The sequence below is a fragment of the Lontra canadensis genome, unplaced genomic scaffold (genome assembly GCF_010015895.1).
Source record: "Lontra canadensis isolate GAN:19392208 unplaced genomic scaffold, GSC_riverotter_1.0 scaffold9, whole genome shotgun sequence".
Classification (NCBI taxonomy): domain Eukaryota; kingdom Metazoa; phylum Chordata; class Mammalia; order Carnivora; family Mustelidae; genus Lontra; species Lontra canadensis.
This window is the reverse complement of record NW_022631003.1, coordinates 24,540,192-24,563,015: the sequence shown is the minus strand read 5'-3', so window position 1 is coordinate 24,563,015 and position 22,824 is coordinate 24,540,192. Positions and strand designations below refer to the sequence as shown.

The 22,824-nt window shown below is 34.8% G+C and overlaps 1 protein-coding gene across 1 annotated transcript in view; it reads right to left on the bottom strand.

Moving 5' to 3' along the window:
• The window catches only part of PIK3C2G (phosphatidylinositol-4-phosphate 3-kinase catalytic subunit type 2 gamma), a 350,852-nt gene extending 330,783 nt beyond the window's left edge, over positions 1-20,069 (bottom strand). Inside the window, exon 1 of the mRNA XM_032855093.1 lies at positions 19,757-20,069. The gene's annotated coding sequence lies outside the window, so the exon portion shown is untranslated. The remainder of the gene's footprint in view (positions 1-19,756) is intronic.
• Positions 20,070-22,824: the final 2,755 nt, after the last annotated feature.

Here is a 22,824-nt window from a genome sequence, read left to right as displayed (position 1 = left end):
ACATGAAAAGAGGGGAGAGAAATATATTACAAGACTTAAGAAAAATGATTTTATATCAGATAGCAAATTTTAGGCATTGAAAACTTACCAGTTTTTAAATATATATAAAATGTCAAAGAAGATAAAGATCATACCAACATCAGACATGTCAAAGTCTAATAAAGTTAAACCATTTGTATAGTCAGTAAGGTGGAGGGAAGGTCTATAGACTATGGAGCTAACCTGGTTCCTAAGAAAACTCTGGGCTGGAAGGATCATCTGAAATTCCCATCTTTCTTCATCTGCCGAACCAATTACGTATATCATGCAGATGCACAGAGACACTTATATTTTAGCTAGACATAAATTTGAACTTAATTTTCTGTATGAACATAGAGAAGACCATATATATATATATATAAATATATATATATATATTTATATATATAAAATTTACATTATGTCTAATTTGGAATTGGGTGATAATGAGGTAAATGTATTATTATTATTATTATTATTATTATTATTATTATTATCTTGAGTCCTGACATTATTTTCACCTAAGTGAAGGCAAGAGGTGCTTGGGGAAAATAATAATCTCCAAAATTCTCTACTAGGTACCTTTTTACGTGAACAATTGACATTTTTTTATACACGTTTAATCCAGTAGAAGCCTCTCTTCTCATTAGACTGCCTAAGCTTCTTATAAATGAAAAACTGAATTTCTTATTTATTCTTATTTTGGGAAGATATTGGCTTAAATACATGAACTCATCTACAGCTGACGCTTGAACAACGCAGTGTTTAGGGACACTGACCCCTTTTGTAGTCAGAAATCCACATGTAACTTTTGATTCTCCCCAAATATCTACTAATAGCCTAGTGTTGACTGGAAGCCTTGTCAGTAATGTAAGTGGTTGATTAACACATATCATTATCAAGAAAATCATAAGGAAGAGAAAAGTACATTCACATACTATACTGTATTCATTGATATGAAAAGTTTAGGTCATTTGCTTAAAAAATGAATTATCTGTCACAACTTACATCAATATTGTCTTATGTAATATAAAACACTCTAAGTGTTATATATATTACTAAGACTAGACATCAAAAATAAAAGATAATGTGAAAAACAAATTCATATTTATTACAGGTACAATGATTGATAACAAAGATGCAGCAATATGATGGCTTTATGATAGCCTAGTGTAATCAAACAATTGCTTCATGGTAGCCTAGCCTATACACTGATGAATGAGTCATTATAAAATTTTTATAGCCTACAACATTATATTCATAGTCATGATACAGTATAGGAAACACTGTTATTTTTTTCATTGTTACTTCTTTAAAAAAGTCATTCATTTGTTTGAGAGAGAGCAAGGGAGAGAGAGTGCATGCAGGCATGGGAATTGGGGGAGGGGCAGAGGGAGAAAATCTCTAGCAGACTCCATGCTGAGCCCAGAGCCCACTGTCCCATGACCCATGGGATCATGACCTGAGCCGAAATAAATGAATGAGACACTTAACTGACTAAGCCACCCAGGCGCCTTCATTGTTACATTTTTAAAAAACCATTTACCTGTGATGATAGGCTGATACCCACTTTCTCCAATTATGAGAGATACTTACTGTATGGTAACGTGATTTTTTTTTAAGCAGTTATAAAATGGTAAGAAAACTAACACATGATTATTTTATGTTAAGTATCACACTCACTATACCACTTTCATACAAGTCTTATACACAGTGTTCTACACAATGAATACTTAATGACACAAAAATGTCTCATACAGTCTTGCCATATAGTTATATGTGGCCATAACCATATAACTATATAGTGTGTCTTGCCACAAAGACACACACAACAGATAAGTTTGTTAACTGTATGGCATGATGATTACATATTATCCATTAAGTACAAGTAGATCATCATAAAGGTCTTCATCCTCATCGTCTTCATATTGAGAAACTGAGGAGGAAGGGGAGGAAGGGAAGTAAGAGAGTTGGTTTTGCCACCTCAGGCATGGCAGAGGGAACAGGTGGAGGAGGTGGAAGCAGAGGCAGGAGATTCAGGCACACTTGGTATAATTTTACAAAAATACACAGTAATTTCTGACATTTTTTGCTTTTTCATGTCTCTAAAAATGTTTCTATACAGTACCAATCCTTCTTTATCATTTGCTTTACTTCCAGCAGATGTATTATAGAAGGGCCCATGTCATAAAAGAAGTCAAAAGTAGACTTGAATAATTGGAACCCTTCATTAGCTAGATTATCTAATGTTAATTTGTTTTTTGCTTCTATATTTTCTTCCTCATCATACAGCACTGGTTTGGAAGCACTTATCTCCATCAAGATGTCTCCTCTTAATTCCTCTACTTAGCTTTTGAATTTCTCCAAAATCGATATCTCAAAACCCTTCCTCCTACACCTTTTTTTTACCATATCCACAAGGCTATGATTTCCTTGATTGGTTCTATCATAAATCCTCTGAACTCTTGCACAACATCTGGACACAGTTTTCTCCAGCAGGGATTTACTGCTTTGGGAATCATGGTTTTCATGGCTTTTTCTGTAACAGCAATGGAATCTTTAATGGTGTAATCCTTCCAGATTTTCATTAATTTCATTTTTTCATTAATTAATTTCATTAATTTCATTAATGGTCTCTTCCATAGTGTTGACAATCCTTTCCATATGTACTATGTGTAATGAGCCTTAAAGGTCCTTATTATTCTCTGATTATAGAGACTTTTTGTTTGGGAGCAAGTATACCACTTTGATGCCCTTTGTGTTGAGTTTATGGGGTTCTGGGTGGCCAGAAGCGTTGTCCAATATCAGTAGAACTTTAGGTACTTCCTGACTTCAGGGTCAAAACATCAATGGTACTAATCCAGAAAAAAAAGGGTTCTTTTTGTCCAGCCCTTCTTGTCATACCAGCAAAAGATAGGTAACTAGTGTTTGTCTTTTCTCTTCAAAGCTTCGGGTTAAAAGCTTAATAGATAAGGGAAGTTCTACATTTGTGCAAAATAGTAGTGTTAGCCTCCCAGCCCTTCCTGCCTTAAATCCTGGGGCTTGCTTTTCTTCCCTACTAATAAATGTCCTTTGTGGTATTTTTTCCCCCAGGATAGGACACCTTAATCTGCATTAAAAACCAGTCCAGGCAGGTATCTTTTCTCCTCAGTGATTTTCTTAATGCCTTCAGTCAGATGGCATTCTCTTAATCAACAGAAGCTGCTTCTCTTGTTATCTTGACATTTTTTTTTAAAGATTTTTATTTATTTATTTGACAGAGAGAGATCACAAGTAGGCAGAGAGGCAGGCAGAGAGAGAGGAAGGGCGGGGGGGAAGCAGGCTCCCTGCTGAGCAGAGAGCCCGATGCGGGACTCGATCCCAGGACCCCGAGATCATGACCTGAGCCGAAGGCAGAGGCTTAACCCACTGAGCCACCCAGGCGCCCTCTTGACATTTTTTAAAGACAAATTTCTTTCTAAAATTATCAAACGATCCTTTGCTGACATTAAATTCTCTAGCTTTAGATCCTCCACCTTTCTTTTGCCTTAAGTTGTCATATAATGACTTTGCTTTTTCTTGAGTCATAATAGGCTCAGTTGTATATATTGCCTATATTAGGCATACAAGTATGGCTTTCTTTTAGCAAACCTGCACACACAGAAAAGCTGCATTTTCAATGGGATACAAAAGATACTTCACAACAAGTGCCTGCTAGTGTGGCGGCCGTCATCGATTCATGAATTTCCTTTTCCTTTATTTACAATAGTTTTTATGCTGGATTCATTTATTTCTAAATGATGGGCAACTGCAGCTACAGACCTCCATCTACAGTACATATGAAATAATTCAATGTTTTTTTGTAACGTCAGGACCTTTCTCTGCTTCTTGGGCAAACTTCCAGCATTGCTACTGACACTTTGTATGGGTCCCATGATGTTATTCAAGGCTGACAATATTATACTAAACATGGTGAAAAATATTCGAGAACCTCAAGAAACCACTTTTTGCTGCAATATGCAGTTTACTAGAGAGAGAAATTGCTCACATGGAAATGACTAGCATCACGTGGCATTTTAAGTGGATATTTGCAACACTTGAGCTTACCACAATAACTACAGAAAGTCGCTATGAAATTATCACAGTAATGTAGTATGTACTACAGTTCATTTTAAGCAATTATGATTTAATACTCCATGTTTACATTTGTTTACATTCCTCTCAACTGAATAGAACCATGTATGGTCTGCAAGTGTGTGTGTAGATTTTGATAAATTTTAACATTTTATAATAGATTTGTATATATTTTATGGTAGTAATAAAAATACCTGTATCTACATTCTACATATATTTTATGCATTCATAATATACCTAACTTTTTCTTATTTTTTCATTGTTTAGGCTATACAGTTCAAATATAAATTTTTCCAAATTGTCACAAATCTTGAAAAAATTTTCTTTATTGAAAAGATCTGTATATAATCATGCAGTTCAAACCCATGCTGTTCAAAGATCAACTGCATTTACTCTTTGTACATGTATTTATTCAGTACCTCTTTTTTAAGTATTTTGTTGTGTCTCAGGCACTGTGCGAAACACTTAGAATACAAAAATGATAAAACACAGCTCTTTCAAGTAGTTTGTAGACAAAAATTTATACTACTATACAATATGAGAATAATTTTAATAGACACGGGCTCTGTTTTGTTTTGGGGCAGTTTATGTAGAATACTGTTAAGCGTATTTTGCCTTAGAAAAAGCAGAAGTAAATTCATGAATAACATATTTAAGATTTACATATTGTGTATGTTTTTGTTTAGAATGTGCAATACAAGGGTGCCTGGGTGGCATAGTGGGTTAAGCATCTGCCTTCAGCTTGGATCGTGATCTCAGGGTCCTGAGATTGAGACCCACGTTGGGCTCTCTGCTCAGTGGGAAGTCTGCTTCTCCCTCTCTTCCTCTGTGCTCCCTTCCATTTCAAATAAATAAATACATAAAATCTTGTAAAAAAAAAAAAAAGAATGTGCAGTGCATCAGAGATAATTTCTAGCAAATCACTGAGACCTGGTTTCAAGCATGTTTTGATTTCTAAGTATTGTTAAATTTTTATTTAAACATGATAAAGCAGTTGAAGCAGTAATTCACTCAATTCCTTTGAGTATATCTTAAGAAAAAATAAGAGAATGAAAAGTGTGTAATGCTGGATAAAACAAATGAATATTCTAGGATCCCCTGTGCCCTTGAGAATGAGTTCTCTCTAGTATAGGATCAGAACTGGAAGCATCAGGGTGAACTCGTGAAGTTTAAAAAAAAAAAAAAAAAAAAAGATTCTCTCTTTTTCTCATCTCTGTCTACCTATCTATAGCATTCTTCCTTGGAAAGGCCTAGAAAAAAATGCCCATCTAAATAGCAGTGAGCATCACTAATATCCAGGCTGTGATATTGAAATACTACTCATTAAAAGCAGGGCTACTTGGGGGACCAGTTCATTTCTGATGTAGAGAAAATAATGTATAAGTTGAGTTTAAGAGATCCGATTAGTGTAGTTAGTAAGGAAGCTATCAGAGGATATAAGTGTGCACCTATAGGAAATGAGAGCCAACTTGAAAAAGCTCTCATTGGCCAAAAAGTGTAATAACTGAAATGGATGAAAACATACCATATGTGTTTAAATGCATACATTCATAATGGCACACATACACACATACAACTAATTGCCTTTTTAGAACACAGGGTTAATAAAGTACATCATAAAACATTTGTTTTGTCTTTTTTAATATGAAATGATTCCTGTATAACTAAGGTGAAATTTCTCTTTGTAGAAATATTGCAGCTAATAAATGAAGAAAGAATGAAAAATTGGGTTATCAATAGTTTACAACAAGTCATGAATTATAAAAACTTGGCATCAAGCGTTGGTGGCTGCTAGCATCACACACACACACACACACACACACAAAAGGCAGCCAAGCATATTGTGCTTTCTGATACAGAATTTAAAGCTAATGAAGAAATCCCTAATAGATGTGGAGAAACGAGGTCAGTGGATGTTAGTAAGTAGGAGGGATGTAAGCAATAGAACAAGATGTCATGGGATTCTGAAGAGTAGAGTTTACATATGAATTGTTGTTGTTTAAGAATAAAGTGTTAGGGGGCACCTGGGTGGCACAGTCTGTTGAGCCACCGACTCTTGGTTTTGGCTCAGGTCATGATCTCAGTGTCAGGAGATGGAGCCCCATGAAGGGCCCTCAGGCTCTGCACTCAGTGAGGAGCCACACATTCCTCTCTTCCTCTCCCTTTGCCCCTAACCCTACCCACCCATCCCCACATTCTCTCTCACTCTCAAAAATAAATAAATAATTTTTTTTTTTAAGATTTTATTTATTTGACAGAGATCACAAGTAGGCAGAGAGGCAGGCAGAGAGAGAGAGGAAGGGAAGCAGGCTTCCCTCTGAGCAGAGAGCCCAATGCAGGGCTCAATCCCAGGACCCTGAGATCATGAACTGAGCCGAAGGCAGGGGCCTCAACCCACTGAGCCACCCAGGCGCCCCATAAATAAATCTTTTTAAAAAAAAGAATAAAATTTTAGAAATGAAGGACCTGTAAGCAATATGGATGAACTTCGGCCTTGCCTCCTGTTGCTTGGTAAGTGGGCATGGGAGAATGAATAGCTTCCACAGGAGGGCTACAAAGGAGCAGGTCTTGGGGAGAGCCAGATTTCCCTTTAGGAAAAGGGAGTAAAGGAATGCGAAAGACTTCAACAACACATCTTGTATAGATTAACCCTCATCTGGAAAAAAGTGCTTCCCTCTATATTTTGCAACTTGGAGTTTCTGTCACTCTTCTTACATTGAAGGGGCACAGAATACAAAGCACTAATTAATTCTGATCTTGTTTTTAAAATTAGCTGTTTAAGTATCTTGAAATTGTTTAAATAACAATGTATTAGTATGTTTATAGTAATCAATTTCAGGCATATCAAGTCACATTTTTAGAATGTGAGACTGTTCTTTAAAAGGAATTAATTTATGAAACACCATGCATTTACATTATAAAGTACCAGTAATAGATTGTTCTCTGGCATTTCAAACTGCCTAGAATTAGAGTAAAACCACAAATAGTTATATAACTAAGCTTAATTTCGTTGTATCCTGATTCAAAATCATTTGGACTACTTTGTTTTATCTGACCTAGGAACTTAACCCTTAAATATTTCTTGGGAAACAATAATAAGACAATTCCAGGGGCTAAACATAATTTCATGAAACTAAAGCAAGTTGCTTTTCTACCATATCCTCCAAGATATAAATTTTTATCTATTTTACCTTTTTAAAAAACATGAATCTAGGCATTTTAAAATAAATATAAAGTTGATATTTTATATAAATAAATATTGATCATATTTATTTCCATCTAGTTTAAGCTTCATTGTTAAATATACTAACATAGCTTAGCAAAATTTTCCATACAGGCAAAAGGTTACCTTTTCTGTAAATATCTGAAATAAGTAGCAGAAGCAAGCCAATACCAAATTTTTCTTTTGGGGGAACTCTAATATGCATCTGAAACTAAAGCAATAAATAGTTTTATCACTCAAATGAAATCTCATTACATGGTAGTAGCTTTCCAGGACACAGTTTGAGAAGAATTGTGTGGCTGAGCAAAGCTGAGGGAGCAATAATGCGCCATTACCACCATCTGCCTGGATGCAGAAGTGGGAGCAGAGACACACATGCCACATGTTATTCAATACTGTTCTAGTAGCTAGAAACATGTCCACATTTTTCACCAAATACATTCAGGTTTATAGGTGAATTAGATATTCAAAATAGGGGCACCTCAGTGGCTCAGTCACTTAAGCATGTATCTTCAGCTCAGGTCATGATCCCAAGGTCCTGGGATCGAGTCCCACTTTGGGCTCCCAGCTCAGTGGGAAGCCTGCTTCTCCCTCTCCATCTGCCTGCCACTCCTGCTTGTCTCTCTCTCTCTCTAATAGATAAAAATCTTTAAAAATAAATAAATAAATGTTCAAGATATTACAGGTATAAAGAGGTATGTACTTAATGATATTAATATTAACATAATCTTTAGCACATAATCTGAATTCTTAAGAAATCAAGATTTCAGCTGAATCTTTGAGCTATTTCTATGATGAATTTGATTTGACTATGATTTAGAGAGAGATCCTAGAAATTTTTAAAAGCCAAGTGTAGGGGACACTTGGGTGGCTCAGTCAGTTAAGTGTCCAAGTCTTGATTTCGACTCAGGTCATGATCTCAGGGTCCTGAGTTCAAGCCACAGGTGGGGCTCCATGCTGAGTGTGGAGTCTGCTTAGATCTTAAGATTCTCTCCCTCTCCCTCTGCCCCTCCATACCACCCCCCTGCCCCCATGCACACGTGCTTTTCTCTACCTCAAAAAAAAAAAAAGTGTAGGAGAAAAACATAATAATATAAATACAGTGGTAATTTTAATGCTTCTACAGACATGTTTATTGTACCAACCCATACATTACAAGGTCTTCCTTTAAAATATGTGTGTTCTACTTAAAATATACCTCTAAAAGGCATATATAATACTATTCACTACATAGGATCTACAACAATAAGAATGCATTTAAAAATCAACATAGGATAAGAATTGAGTGAAATAGTATTATTTAAAAGAAAACCATAGGCCCAAAATAATGTCACTTAGATCTAGTTTCCAAACCAGGGCTTAGTAATATATTTACAGTTTCAATCTCCTCCAGAAATTCAGTCTTAACTGTCAGTCAGGATTTTTTCAATCACCACCAATGAGTCTGCTTAGAGCCCTCTCCATTTCCTCCAATCCCAAAAGGAAGATTAGGTAATCTGCATAAGAACCCCTAGCCTTTCCCCTAAGGCAAGCAGCCTTGCTTGAAACAATCCTTTTCTTTCGTTTTCTTGCCCCATCCTCCTTTTATAAAAACCTTCCATTGTGTACAACTCCTCAGAGTGCCCTCTATTTGCTAGATAGGATGCTGACTGATTAATGAATTGTTTAATAAAGCCAATTAGATCTTTAAAATTTACTTAGTTGAATGTTATTTAACAGTATGTAAAGGTTAGATGAAAAAAATAAACAGTAAGGCAGAATCAGAAAATTTTAAAACATCCTGGAAAGCTTATAAATTACCAAAATAAAAATTGGTTCATAGACCATGAGTTTAGTAAATGAGTTCACTTTCTTAATCTTAGAATAGTGGTAATTTAAAAAATTGGGGTTTTCAAGATCAGTTCAGTTATTTCCTTTAGAATGGTGTCTAGTTGGTAGTAAGTGATTTAAAAAATTAATCCTATATTTTAAAAAAATTTAAAAACCTGGGTGCCTGGGTGGCTCAGTTGGTTAAGGGACTGCCTTCGGCTCAGGTCATGATCCCAGAGTCCGGGGCTCGAGTCCCTCATCGGGCTCCAGCTCCACAGGGAGTCAGCTTTTCCCTCTGACATTCTCCCCTCTCATGCTCTCTCCCACTCTCTCTCTCAAATGGATAAATAATATCTTTAAAAAAAGTTTAAAAATGAAACAATATATATTCATAGTATGACTATGACATTACCAGCCATAAAAACTGACAACTATTCATTTGATCACCCCAGTTTTCACTATACACGAGTCAAAGTAGATCAAACTGAAATAGAAGGGGGAAAAAATGGCAAACATTTGCTTTGTTATCTGAAGGAGAATAAATCTGCCAGCCTGAAAAATGGTAAGGAGATGACTCATTTCCCTGCTACTGCTTAATTTGGATCTAGAGTCTGATCAGCTTTCCTCCTAACCAAAAAAAAGATATCTGTAGCCAGAGATGCTATATCAACTCTCGTTTTACATGCTTTCTAAGATTAAATTTTACATTATTGCAAATATCCGGAGTCTACAGTGGCCAAGCATTTGGTTTACTACTTCTGGGAACGGGAGATGAGAAAGTGTCATGACAAACTGCAAAAGTAGACTATTTTTGGCAAAAGGACTATATATCGATTAGAATTACCTAGAAATATGTTTATCTTCTCAAAGTGGTCAACCAGATAACAAAAGCAAGAGAGATGAAGTTCAGAATCTAGATAAATTGACTGTTAGTGTTCAGTAATTAAATTAAGTCTGCTCACATTTACTGTTCCTCTAGCTGAAAAACTAAGAAACGTATTCTAACAGCAACCAGGTAAAAATGAAATGAATCAGGAGAAGGTACAGACATTATGATATGAGTCATCAGTGGAGAAAACCTTCATTCCTGAAAGGTGAGTAATTGAGAAAAAAAAAAAAATCACAGGAGATACGAAAATATTTTGTAAGAAGTAAGTTGACTTTAACAATCAAGACACAAAGGAAAAATTACTTTTGAAAAATATACGCAATAGTAAACCTAAGTAAGTTGTATAAAAACTTAAGCTATAGATGTATTTTAAAGCTTTTATTTATTTATGTGAGAGAGAGAGCACAAGTAGGGGAAGGAGCAGAAAGGGAGAGAGGGGGATAAGCCGAATTTCCACTGAGCAGGGAGCCCAATGTGGGGCTCATCTCAGAACCCTGAGATCATGACCGGAGCCAATGTCAGACGCTTAACTGACTGAGCCACCCAGGTGCCCCAAACTATATGTTTTTTATAAAATTAAGGAACCATGTGTTTGATTAAATATGATATAAAAATAAAGTACAAGATAATATAGCAATAAAATACAGGATAAAAATATAGAAGAAATTGGGTAAAAGGGAGATGTTAATAAAAACAGAGCTTAATGAGCTGTTGAAATGTAAAGAAACTAAAAATTTAGTCACACATTTAAAAATAATCATTAAAAGCAGAATTGGGTGGTGCCTGGGTGGCTCAGTCAGTTAAGCATCTGCCTTTGGCTCAGGTCATGATCTCAGGGTCCTGGGATAGCGCCCTGCATCTGTGTCTCCCTTTCCCTCTGCCTCTCCCCGCAGCTCATGCTCTCTCTTTTTTTCTCTCTCTGTCAAGTAAACAAATTAATTAAATGTTTAAAAATAAATAAATAAATGCAGAATTGGCACAGCAGAAAATGAAATTTGAATACAAAGGAAAAGGAGCTAATGGTAGAAATGATTGGGAAGTGTTATTGCAATTGCAACAGAGAAAGCACAGCTAACATCATACTGAAATTCTAAAAATAAAATGAAAGAATAGAAAGGTAACATTAAAGATTGTAAAAGTAAATCAAAGTAGGCTGAGTAAAGCTCTGAATATGCATATCAAACCTGCATATGTACATGACACATACACACCCAACCAGAAAAAATTAAGAAAAAATATGTAAGCTTACTAAATTTCAAAAATAAAGTATTTACCTTTAAAAAGAAGAGGGAGGAGGAGGTGACATGGGAAGAGGGAGGAAAAAAGAAAGAAAAATTTAGCTTATACATAGACTTCACCTTTAAGACAAGGGAACAATAGCTATATAGTTACATAGTTTTGAATGTTCAGTTTTCCATTTTGTGAGACCAGCTAAAACATATTTGCATGTAAGTATGTGCTCAGAAATCTTTGTACCCTTCTAATGGAAAAGGTGGATCGGTTGACAAAATTTTAACCAAAATAAGAATTCAAGAATAGGGAACTATGAGTAAGTTTTAAAAATTGGTTAATATTGACTTAATAATTACTGTAAACATAATTTTAAATATGATAACTTCAAAAATTATTTGATATTAATAAACTAGATGAAAATCATAGCCTTTCAGCTAAAACTGAAAGGCATGCTAAATTTTCTGTTTTATAAGAAGAAAGGGGATTATATTATGCTGTTTTCTTCTTATTGATGATTAAGAAAAAATAAGTTCAGGGGTGCCAGGGTGGCTCAGTTGGTTGAACGACTGACTTGGTTTCTGCTCAGGTCATGGTATCAGAGTCATAAGATCAAGTCCCATGTTGGGTTTTGTGCTCACTGTGGAGTCTACTTGAGATTCTCTCATTCTCTCACTGCCCCTTGTCCCCCAGCTCACACTATAAATAAATAAATAAAATTGGGAAAAAAATAAGTTCATATATATTTTTAACCTATATGTAAAATTGTTATGTATGATAGAGTCTTATTAGTTGAAGACAAATGGCATGTATAGTTTCTAGAACGCTAGAAGAATCAAAATTTGATGACATTTACATTATAATCACTGGGGAAATAGGAAATTAAAAATATGAGTTAAGAACAGAAAACAGAGTGACTCAGATAGGATTAATTACATCTCTAATGACAGTAAATATAAGTAGCTAATTGGATTAAAAATCATTCAAAATATATTCTCTGGGCTCTTGGGTGGCTCAGTAGGTTAAGCCTCTGCCTTTGGCTCAGGTCATGCTCTCAGGGTCCTGGGATCGAGCCCTGCATCAGGCTTTCTGCTCAGCAGGGAGCCTACTTCCCCTTCTCTCTCTGCCTTCCTCTCTGCTACTTGTGAACTCTCTGCCAAATAAATAAATCTTAAAAAATATATATATATATATATTCTCAATTGTGTAATTTTTGCAACAGAAACGTAAAAAGCATCAAAGTTAAAAGTTTTGCCAAATTTGTTACTCAAACATACACATACCATATGCACAGAGACTTACACAACACAAGCACACAAAATTAAACAAGATAGTAAATATTGGTGTCTAATATTAGAAAACAATAGAGAACAAAAAGCATCAAGAGCATTTTATTGCAGTTTCTAAAGAAGTTTTTTTTTTTAAAAGATTTTATTTATTTATTTGACAGAGAGAGATCACAAGTAGTCAGAGAGAGAGAGAGAGGAGGAAGCAGGCTCCCTGCTGAGCAGAGAGCCTGATGCAGGGCTCGATCCCAGGACCCTGAGAGCATGACCTGAGCTGAAGGCAGAGGCTTAACCCACTGAGCCACCCAGGTGCCCTGCAGTTTCTAAAGAAGTTATAATAGATATGGGCATTTGTGTATCAAATAAGAGTCTGTGTATGTGTGTGTGTTCACTTTTTTAAAAAATGAATTAACAGACACTTCTGGGAATTTGTAACCAACACAATTTACTAATGAAAATTTTATGTTTACATATTATAATTTTTCTTTTTTAATCTGCCCAAGGTTGAATCTCTTAACAAACAGTTCATCAATAAAGCGTAGCAGAAAAATAATTTTTGGATTTGATATTCTCATGTTTATGATTTTTTAAATTGTGAACTACAAATGAAAAAAATAATTAAACAGATAAAAAATAATTTGCACACATTAACAACCAAATTTTATTTAATGAAGAAACACTATGAAATTTCTCCTTCAAATCAAGAATAAGAAAATTATTTCTTCTGTCAATTATTTCAGAAATATAGCCCATGCAATAAGATAAATGAAGGTATAACCATTAGAAAGGAGGAGATTATTATTATTTGTAACTATATGCTAATGTATGGAGCATGTGTTAAATCCTTAAAAATGTGGAGGCATAATATTTCAAGATGAGAAGATGTGAAATTAAAAAAATATAAACTTTGGAAGAATTTATATATTTAATTCAATACCGTTATTTGGAAACTGATAAGCTGATTTTAAGGCACTTTTGGTAAAGAAAAGGATGGGAAAAATATTAGTAGGGACTTGCGTATGAAAAGCAATACACATTTTAAAGACACAATAATTAAAACAGTCTACTAACTAAACAGTTATAGACGTATGCCTCAAAGAAACTAAAAAGAAAATGCATGAATCAACCTTAGCATGTTTCAGTTTTAGTTTAAGTTAGATATGAAAGAAATACTGGGTTGCTTAATAGATGTAACTGGGCAGACACAGTTAATCACCTGGATAAAAAATGTTGACACCATTAAGTATGGATTACAATTGTAAAGTAAGTTTTATAGGGAATGAAGGACTAAAATGTGGAATCGTGAGAATCCCGTATCATTGGTTCTCAAACCACTGTGAAACATTAGATTGTGCTGTGAAACACGAGTTTGTCATTTGCTATGAGAAGTTGTCAGGAAAAATGCCCAAATATGTTTGAGAAATGCTTACTTACACTAAGGTAAGCATGTTTTTGTTTGTTTGTTTTAATGTAAAAATACATAGAAATTTTACTGTGCTTGTAAAATGTCAAGAAAGGGCTATAGTTTGTAGCATTTTAAAACTACTTTACTCAAGATACTTTTTTGAGAGCACTTTTGTTTTGGTCTGGCCTCTTGGTCACCAGTGGCAGAAAATGCAATAGGGAATATGATGTGAACTAAGAACATGAGCACTGTCACAACTAAGCCTCTCTTTCTCTCTCTTGAAGTTCTTTTTCTCTAAATACATTGGCTTCTGTATTTTCTACAGCAAAATGGACCTTTTCTTCAGGATGGGAAATATGGGTAGAGACTTCTGGGAAATTGTTCTTCCTGCATAGTAAATGACATCAGTTTGAAAATTTAGAGCAGGAATCTGATTGAACGGGCTTAGATCATATGCACATTTTTTGGGTTAATCACAGGGTTCAGTGGTAGGCAGAGAGGGAAGTACAAGGATTAGCCCAGACTAGACCATAAGCCTAACTCTATGTTCTGTTAACAGGAGAAGGAATACCCAGACATGGCCACACCCCTTCTAGCCACACTCATTAATATTTTCTGAAAGATTGTCTGTCAGAATATATTCTGGAAACTGCTGCTTAGGAGGAAAAAAATAAACTTAATAATTACAACCATTGCAAACATCTGTTGAGTGATAACTTAGGAGGTGCAAAGCATTATTCTAAGTGCTTCCTGTTTTTAACTCATTTAATCCTAATACAAAACTTAAGCTTCTTGATGGCCCATTGAATAGGCATTATCAATATCTTCATTTTAGAAGAAATTGAGGCACAGAGCATGTAAATGTTTTTAAGAGCTTTATAGCTAGAAAATGGAAGAGTTAGAATCAACCCTTAACAATTAAAAAAAAGGATTATTATATTTTAAGAGATCAACTCAACAACCCACTCTCAATGTCAGTGATTTTGATATCATCTTTTGGACAACTAGTATTATAAGAAATTGTTGATTGGTAGTAACATAAACTTAAAGTATGAGGTAACAAAAATAATTACATGGTACTCTATAAAGATTAGCAAACCAAATGCTGTACTTTTAAAATACATATCAGGAAGATTTTTAGTCTTTTTTAAAATTTTGCACACTACTTATGGTTTTGTGATTTTAAGGAATAGTATATGTATACTTCATCTATTATATTTAGCAATGGAAAACTATTTGATAACTCTAAAGGTTTAAAAATAATTTGAAATAGCAAAGCTATGTGGTTGGCAAAGTAACTGGAAATTGACATGAGTTCACAAAAATTAACACAAAAAATGAAACGACAGTTTACTAAAGTGGATTGCTTTACTACCAAAAAGGCCAGATATGTGAACCCTTAGTAAAAAGGAAAATTAAAGTAAGTTGTTGGAAAGGCATAGGGAAGGCCTCTATCCTGTTCTGTTTCAAAGATTGGAAAAAAATTACGCCTCTGTTGTGTGAGTTCTTCCCTTTGAGGCAATCAGTGTTTATGTCTTCTTATTCATAAAATGAAAGTATATTGAACACCTATTCTATTCCAGTCACTGTGGTAGACACTGGAGATATGACCTTGAATAGAGATAAGACCATGGTCTGCCTTTTACGGTGCTGAAAATCCTGAGAATGATCTAAGAAAGTAATTTTGAATGTTATATGCATGTTACAAAAAGAAGGGTTTTTTTCCCCTTCTTCAATTCTGAAACTCCAACCAAGTGAAAATAATGAGCTATAAAGTAGTAGTAGTAGGGGGTGGCTAATAATGGTGAATTACATCAAAGAGCATACAGTGTTCTTGGATAAAATCACTGTAAGTTTTGAAAAAAAGATCAAAAACCTCCTGACAGCAGTTTTTTTCTGAGGATGTATGTGTTTGAGTGTGTGTGTGTGCATGTGTGCCTGCCTGTATGTGTGTGTAATAATGTATTCAGATAATTTGAAACTAGGTATGGGTGTGTGGAATTATTTTTAGTTCCTTAGATTTGGATACATTAAAAGCTCATTGGGAACAGAAAATAGGGCACATCTGAGGGGATTCAATCAGAGCATAATTGATCAGAGTACAGATAACAGAAAATACACGTATTGCTGATTTCTCTGGATAAACATTTTCTTAAAGTGAATACTTAGCCATGCGTGTGTATATGCAAGCATATGGACATGCACACATGTGCACACATACACACAATGAATAAATAACAAATCCGATCTTATAGAATTATTTCAATACTGTGAGGAACATCATCAGGAAGGCTCTAAGAAAGAGCATTCTCCAGATAATTGAAGAACCGGGTTGCTGAGTAATCAAGCATGCAGACGTCCCATGCATGGTTTTAGAGGACAGTCTCAAAATTTAGAGGAGAACAAAAGTGGTGACACTGGTTTAAATTAGCTGGACAAATACCTTGTCACGGCCCATCTGACTATCTATCCCGGCCTTCGATGTGAGCCAGGTAGATGTCTTTCTGTCTTGGAGAATGTTTACCCAAAAGGTAGTGTTGATGAGAAAATGTTCTGAACAATAGATCTGAATCCAGGCTGTGTGCTCACATAGCTAATTTTTCTGGCTTCCTTCATACACAGTCTTTCAAGAAGGAACTGCCTCAGAAAAAAATCACTCCTATTCAAAGATGCACAATTATAAGAAAATAATCAGAATGCAACCTAAGCAAAAATATCACAACAAAAGAGGAAGCCAACAATGATGGTGAAAAAATCAGATGAGGAATGTAAGTCAATCAATATTCAGCAAAACTGTCTTTTAAGAAGTAGAACAAGATGAAAACAAGTTTTCATAAAGAATGGTGAGTAAAATTACAGTAAATATGTGGATAATTCTAAACTATCATTGGTTGTACAAACAATAATAATTGTTAATTTGGAGATCAAATAAACTAGATATAATTAAATACTAGACCACAAGACTATGTAAGTCAGGGTTGGGTGATTCAGATTTTAAAAGTTCTTTGTATTGTCCAGGAAGAAGTACAGATACAGAAAATTTTAGATGTTTCAGGAATGCATGCTTAATTTTTAGATGTAACCACTAAGATAACAGAGGGTGTATCTACAGCAGAGAGAGAGAAAGAAATGAAAGCAGTAACAACAACAACAATCCTTGATCAATTTGGAAGAAGGTCCAATGATGTCAGGAAAATAGAGAAGATTGTACAAATACAAGCCTTTTCTAAAGCGGTAAAAATGAAAAGGTGTGTATCAGAAGCACATAAATGTAAATAGTCTGACTATATTTTGTAAAATCTCTAGATTGTGACATTGTATTAAAAAAGGAAAAAGCCCATCTGAGGTGTATGGAGAGGTGTATGGAGACATACTAGATATGCAAGGATAAGGATTGCTTAAAATGAGAAGGACAGGGAAACATATCCCAGGCAAACAGTAACAATAGAATACTGGTGTCATTATGTTATAAACAGCCCAAACAGATCTATCTGCAAAAAAAATATGTTTAGAGGAGAAAAGAAGCACTTTAGAACTAAAAGACAGAATTCACCTTCTAGGTATCTGAGATATGTATGTACTGAAAGCAGTTCCTTCAGAATTCCTGCCATTACACATAATAGTGCTACAAGAGAAACTGACAAATCCACTTTCATAATGAAAGGATTAAATAGAAATCTCACAAGATTTATAGATCAATTAGATAAAATATCATTAGGCATGCAGAAGAGTTGAAAAAAATGACAAGCTTGATGTAATGGACATATGTAGAATATTGCATTCAATTAGTGCAAATTACACGTTCTTTTCAAGGACAAGAGTTGCTTATGGAAATTGACCATATAATCTGTGACTTTTTTTTTTTTTAAAGAGAGGCTATCGCCTCATCACTTTGTTGGAAGGTGATGGGCAATTTTTTTTTTTTTTTAAGATTTTATTTATTTATTTAACAGAAAGAGAGATCACAAGTAGGCAGAGAGGCAGGCAGAGAGAGAGGAAGTCAGGCTCCCGCCAAGCAGAGAGCCCGATGCGGGGCTCTATCCCAGGACCCTGAGATAATGACCTGGGCCAAAGGCATAGGCTTTAGCCCACTGAGCCACCCAGGCGCCCCTAATCTGTGACTTCTAACATAATTCAAAGTCAGTACTATACAGACTATTCTTTCTGACCCCAGTATATAATTAAATATCAGTAAAAAGAAGATAATTTACAAAACAACTCACAAATACTCAACTTCAAAACATTTCTAAATAACTCAAGAAGCAAAAAATCACAATAAAAAGGAAAATATTTAGAAATATAAAATAAAGTTGTCAAGGAAAGAAACATGTTTGTGTTAAGTTACACGTTCAAAGATACACATCATCCTTATTCTTGTAGCAGAAAACAATTCTTCAAAATACTCCATTCAACAGAAAAGTAGCTAATAACTTAAAAATGTACAAATCGTGACTATTGCTAAGAGCTGATAAGAAATAGATTTATGCCTAATTACAAGGATTCATTTTTTGCTATGTTTGTCTCTATATCATTTTATCGGATCATAAATTCGGAAAAGAAACTAATAATTTAATTAGACATCCAACCCAATATATTTCTAGACAGGAAACGACTACTATAACACTTTTTCTTTCTAAACTCCTAGAGAATTATACTGTGCTGTTTGCTTACTTGAAGAGGGCTTCCTCACGGCGAAAATGATCCCAGCTCAGAGAGGAAAAAAAAGTGAAATCATGGCCCAGAGGCTGACACTAGCAACAAATGAGCTTGTTCACTGAATGAATCAGTAAACGCATCTGCTTAATGTGATCCTTTTGCATAGAAGCTGGCTGCAGCCATCTTGTTTGCCAGCTCAGTCCTGCCTGGTACTATTTACTGTGCTCAATCCACAGACTTTGTTTCTGTGTGGCCCAGATGGCAAGTAGACATGTATGGAGTAGCATGTCATGGAAAGAGCCCTTGAGCTAGAACAAGAAAACCTTGATTAAAATGACCTGGGTGACGTTATTCATAACGTAAGTGACATGTGTTCTTTAACCTCTCTGCTGTTATCTGATATACAGTAAGACATTAGATAAAGTATTTTAAAAGTTTGACACTATATACACGTTACGTACTATAATTGCTTTTTTAAATTAAGGCATATAATTTCTATCTTTAATACCAGAAATACCAGAAATAATACCAGAAATCGATTTGTTTGCCAGGTAAGCAAGTAAGGGGGTGATTGGGACACACCATTGGCCTTCAGTGAGCTGCCAGTTCGGACCCCAGCTTGGAGTGACAAAACAGAAAGAAAACAGCTGCTTTTCTCCAGCAGGGACTCCAGTCAGTTTGAAGCCTATACGTTAAGATTTTCTTTAACAAGAAAATCCTTTTGGAGTCACCATCAGCATGCAGTCTGTAGACTACTAGCACCAGCTTCAAGATACTGAAGAAAATGTGCACAAAGAAAAAATCTACCAACAGACATGACTGAAATTGGCTCAAGACTCTAACAGACATAAAAGTGAGCAGTTAGGAGATGACATAAAGGATATGATATCTACAGGGTCCGCGAGGAAGAGAGGGAGGGAAAAAAGGAGAGAGGGAGAAAAGGGATAATCAAGGCATAATCAGTTTATCAGAGAATATTTACAAACTTACTCAGATTTTAAACTCCTCTACCATTTAAGTTTTACAAGATCATTAAGGAGCTACTTTGCCTCAACAGTACATTTGAATTCAAATACTCTTCTATGTATTTGTTAAGTACAGGAAGTTTACTTGTTTCAATGTCTTACCTGAAGCATAAATCTTCCTGAAATGAAACATGATCTCATTTCTTTTCAGGAGAGAAATACGCTCGTACAAGCTAAAACACTTCTATTTCAAGGGAACATTATGATTCCACTGAAAGCTTTTCTTCCTGTTTGGCAGGTTTGGCTTGTTTAGGAATCTATTTTTCATCAAACCCTGGAAGGCTATATGGAAAAAAGGAGTTTACATAATGAATGCAGGATTTAAGCACAGAACTTAACAATGAATTAACTTCTCCGTGCTAAACAGAATTTGTGCCAAACAGTAACATGCAAACAAAAATATGTCTTTGAAAAAAGTAGGTAAGGTAAGCATATTTCTACGCTGTGTTTTTGCTCGTATTACTATGCATTTGAATGCAGGAGTGGATGGGGACAGGAACAAGTGGTTTCAATTCGCAGAAGCAGAAGTGAACACTTGAAAATGCTACTCTAGCCATTCTGTGAGTTTGACTACCAAGTTATTTTCTTTATTTAATATGTTCCTTTTTTTTTTTCAGGTTTAGCAAAATGTCAATTTTGTTTTCTCAACCTCAGGACCATAGTAAATTTTGATTTTTAAAATATTTCTTATTATCTAATCATATTTCAAGAAAACATAAATAAAAAGGAATATTTAGAAGGCTAACAAGAAAATAGGTGTGGGTATTTTGTTGCTCTCATTTTGGTATATTGCTGTTGAAATGAGCAATGAGTGGAAATTTTGTGGCAGCCCATAAAATTGTCTAATTTGATCCAAGAACTATGTTCAGCCAGAAGCATGCTTCCTTTATTGGAGGAAGTTTTAGCAACCAAAAATATGTTGCGTCAATTTTTTTGTTACCAAAATATAATCATAGGATCCTCACTTTTTCTTGTTTTTTTCCTTTTTCCTTTCCTTTTTCAATTTTATATTAGTTTTGTTTTTTTTTTTAAGATTTTATTTATTTATTTGACAGACTGAGATCACAAGTAGGCAGAGAGGCAGGCAGAGAGAAAGAGAGGGGAAGCAGGCTCCCTGCTGAGCAGAGAGCCTGATGTGGGGCTCGATCCCAGGACCATCCCAGGACCCTGAGATCATGACCAGAGCCAAAGGCAGAGGCCTAACCCACTGAGCAGCCACCCAGGCGTTCCTGTTTTGTTTTGTTTTTTAAAGACTGGATTTCTTGGATGGAAGGATGAAGAACAGAAAATTGTGAATTTAATTCACTCTCAGTGCTGCTTATGAAAAGGTATTTAAAAATATCAAAGTTTCAAAATGTACATCCTTCCCTCCTACTCCTTTCCTTACAGAGCAACACAGGTGTGAGAGATTAAGAAAAAGTGGAAGCTTCGCCTGGAAATGGAAAGTGAAAATGGGTGCACCTTTATATTTTAATCATAACCTAGATTTTGATTCTTAACTTTGAGACTCTGGAGAGGTAGAAGGGTTTAAAAATAGCTTTACATGTAATGATCTTTCCTTAATACATTTATGCTAAACATTCATTATCTCTTTACATTAATTCCTAAAATGGGCCATTAATTTTTAAGAAAATACTCTCTTGAAAAATTGGGCATTTTTGGACCTACAAATTTCTTATTCTATGTTATAGTCCACTTGTGTACATTTGAGGAGAAGCTGAGGAGCTGAACTGTTTTGAAAAGGAGCAATCTAATCTTGGAGGAACGGAAAGATTAAGGTTAGCACAGTTTGATAGCTATTATTTAACAAGAACAGGTACTGAAATGTACCTTGTACTCTGTTTTCTTTAAAAATATGCCCTTCAATACCATTTATTTCCTTAGCTTAATATGTACGCTTACCTATTTCAGTAGAACTTTTAATTAAAAATAAAATCAGATGGACAATTGTGCTATTTCTGTAAACTAATTTCTCATGGTTTTGTTCTATTCCTACTACTTAAACAGGCAAAACTTTGTCTCTTAACAGAAGTATACTCATTTTTCAGGCAAAGCATTTAAGAAAAAATGACAAAGCATTTAAGACAAAGCATTTAAGACATAGTGCTGAAATCCCAAGTCTTTTGGGAAAAAGGCAATCTTTACAGTATCGGTTTCTTCCATTTCCTGTGTATTGTGTTAATATTACTTTAGGTTATCTTATCTATGCTTTTTATTACAAAATGCAGGGTTAAAAGTGTTGGAAACAAGAGTTTTAAGTGTCTTGGTAGATAGACTCCTAAAACTTTCCTGCTCATTGCATTAAGAAATTAATATCCAAATACGTATAAGCTTCTTTTTCTACATATATTTCCTCCCACTTTAAAGTAAACCTAATTTATTTGTTAATAATACTTTAATTTTAATTATTTATTTTTTTAAATGCCTTAATTGTTAGAAAACACATTCTAAGACAGGTTTTACAAGTGTCTCTTGCTAATCAGCCTGTAATCTTGCCTCAAACCTGGGAAAGATTCTTCAACCTAGGCTTTAACAATGAGATGAATTTGAAAGTAATCTTGAAATTTTCATACAGAGCATTATAATTCACAACCTCGAGACTGGCAACATGCATGTTTCATATATGCTCAGCAATTTCCCTACCCCTCATTCCTCTTAATATTGTTTGCATAAATTCTTTTGAAAATAGGACCTCACTTATTAAGTCAAGAATTCTGATAGGGTATCTAATAGGTGCATAGCACTGCTTGGTTCTGGGTGTAGTCTGATAAACTGGCAAGGTCCTCGCTATCATGAAGCTTTCATTTCCTTCTCCCAGCCCTACCTTGCAGGTTGATTTGAACACAGTTAGTACCTCATTGAAAAACAAGTGAAGGCAGCTGCAGATATGATAAAATTATTTGTATATCCCTACTTCAAATACTAGGAAACCAACAAAGAAATGTCATTTTGATCAAGTCATTTTGAAATTAAATGTTAGTTGCATTGCTGCTATATGAAAAGTCAATTGTTTTTTCTTTTATTCACTTTTACCTGGGGGATAAGGAAAAAGTGTTTCAATAGAGTATGAAGTCTTTATAAAGATAGAACTTTCAGACCTTCAGAAATAGTATTTGTTTAAGGGCGCCTGGGTGGCTCAGTGGATTAAGCCTCTGCCTTTGACTCAGGTC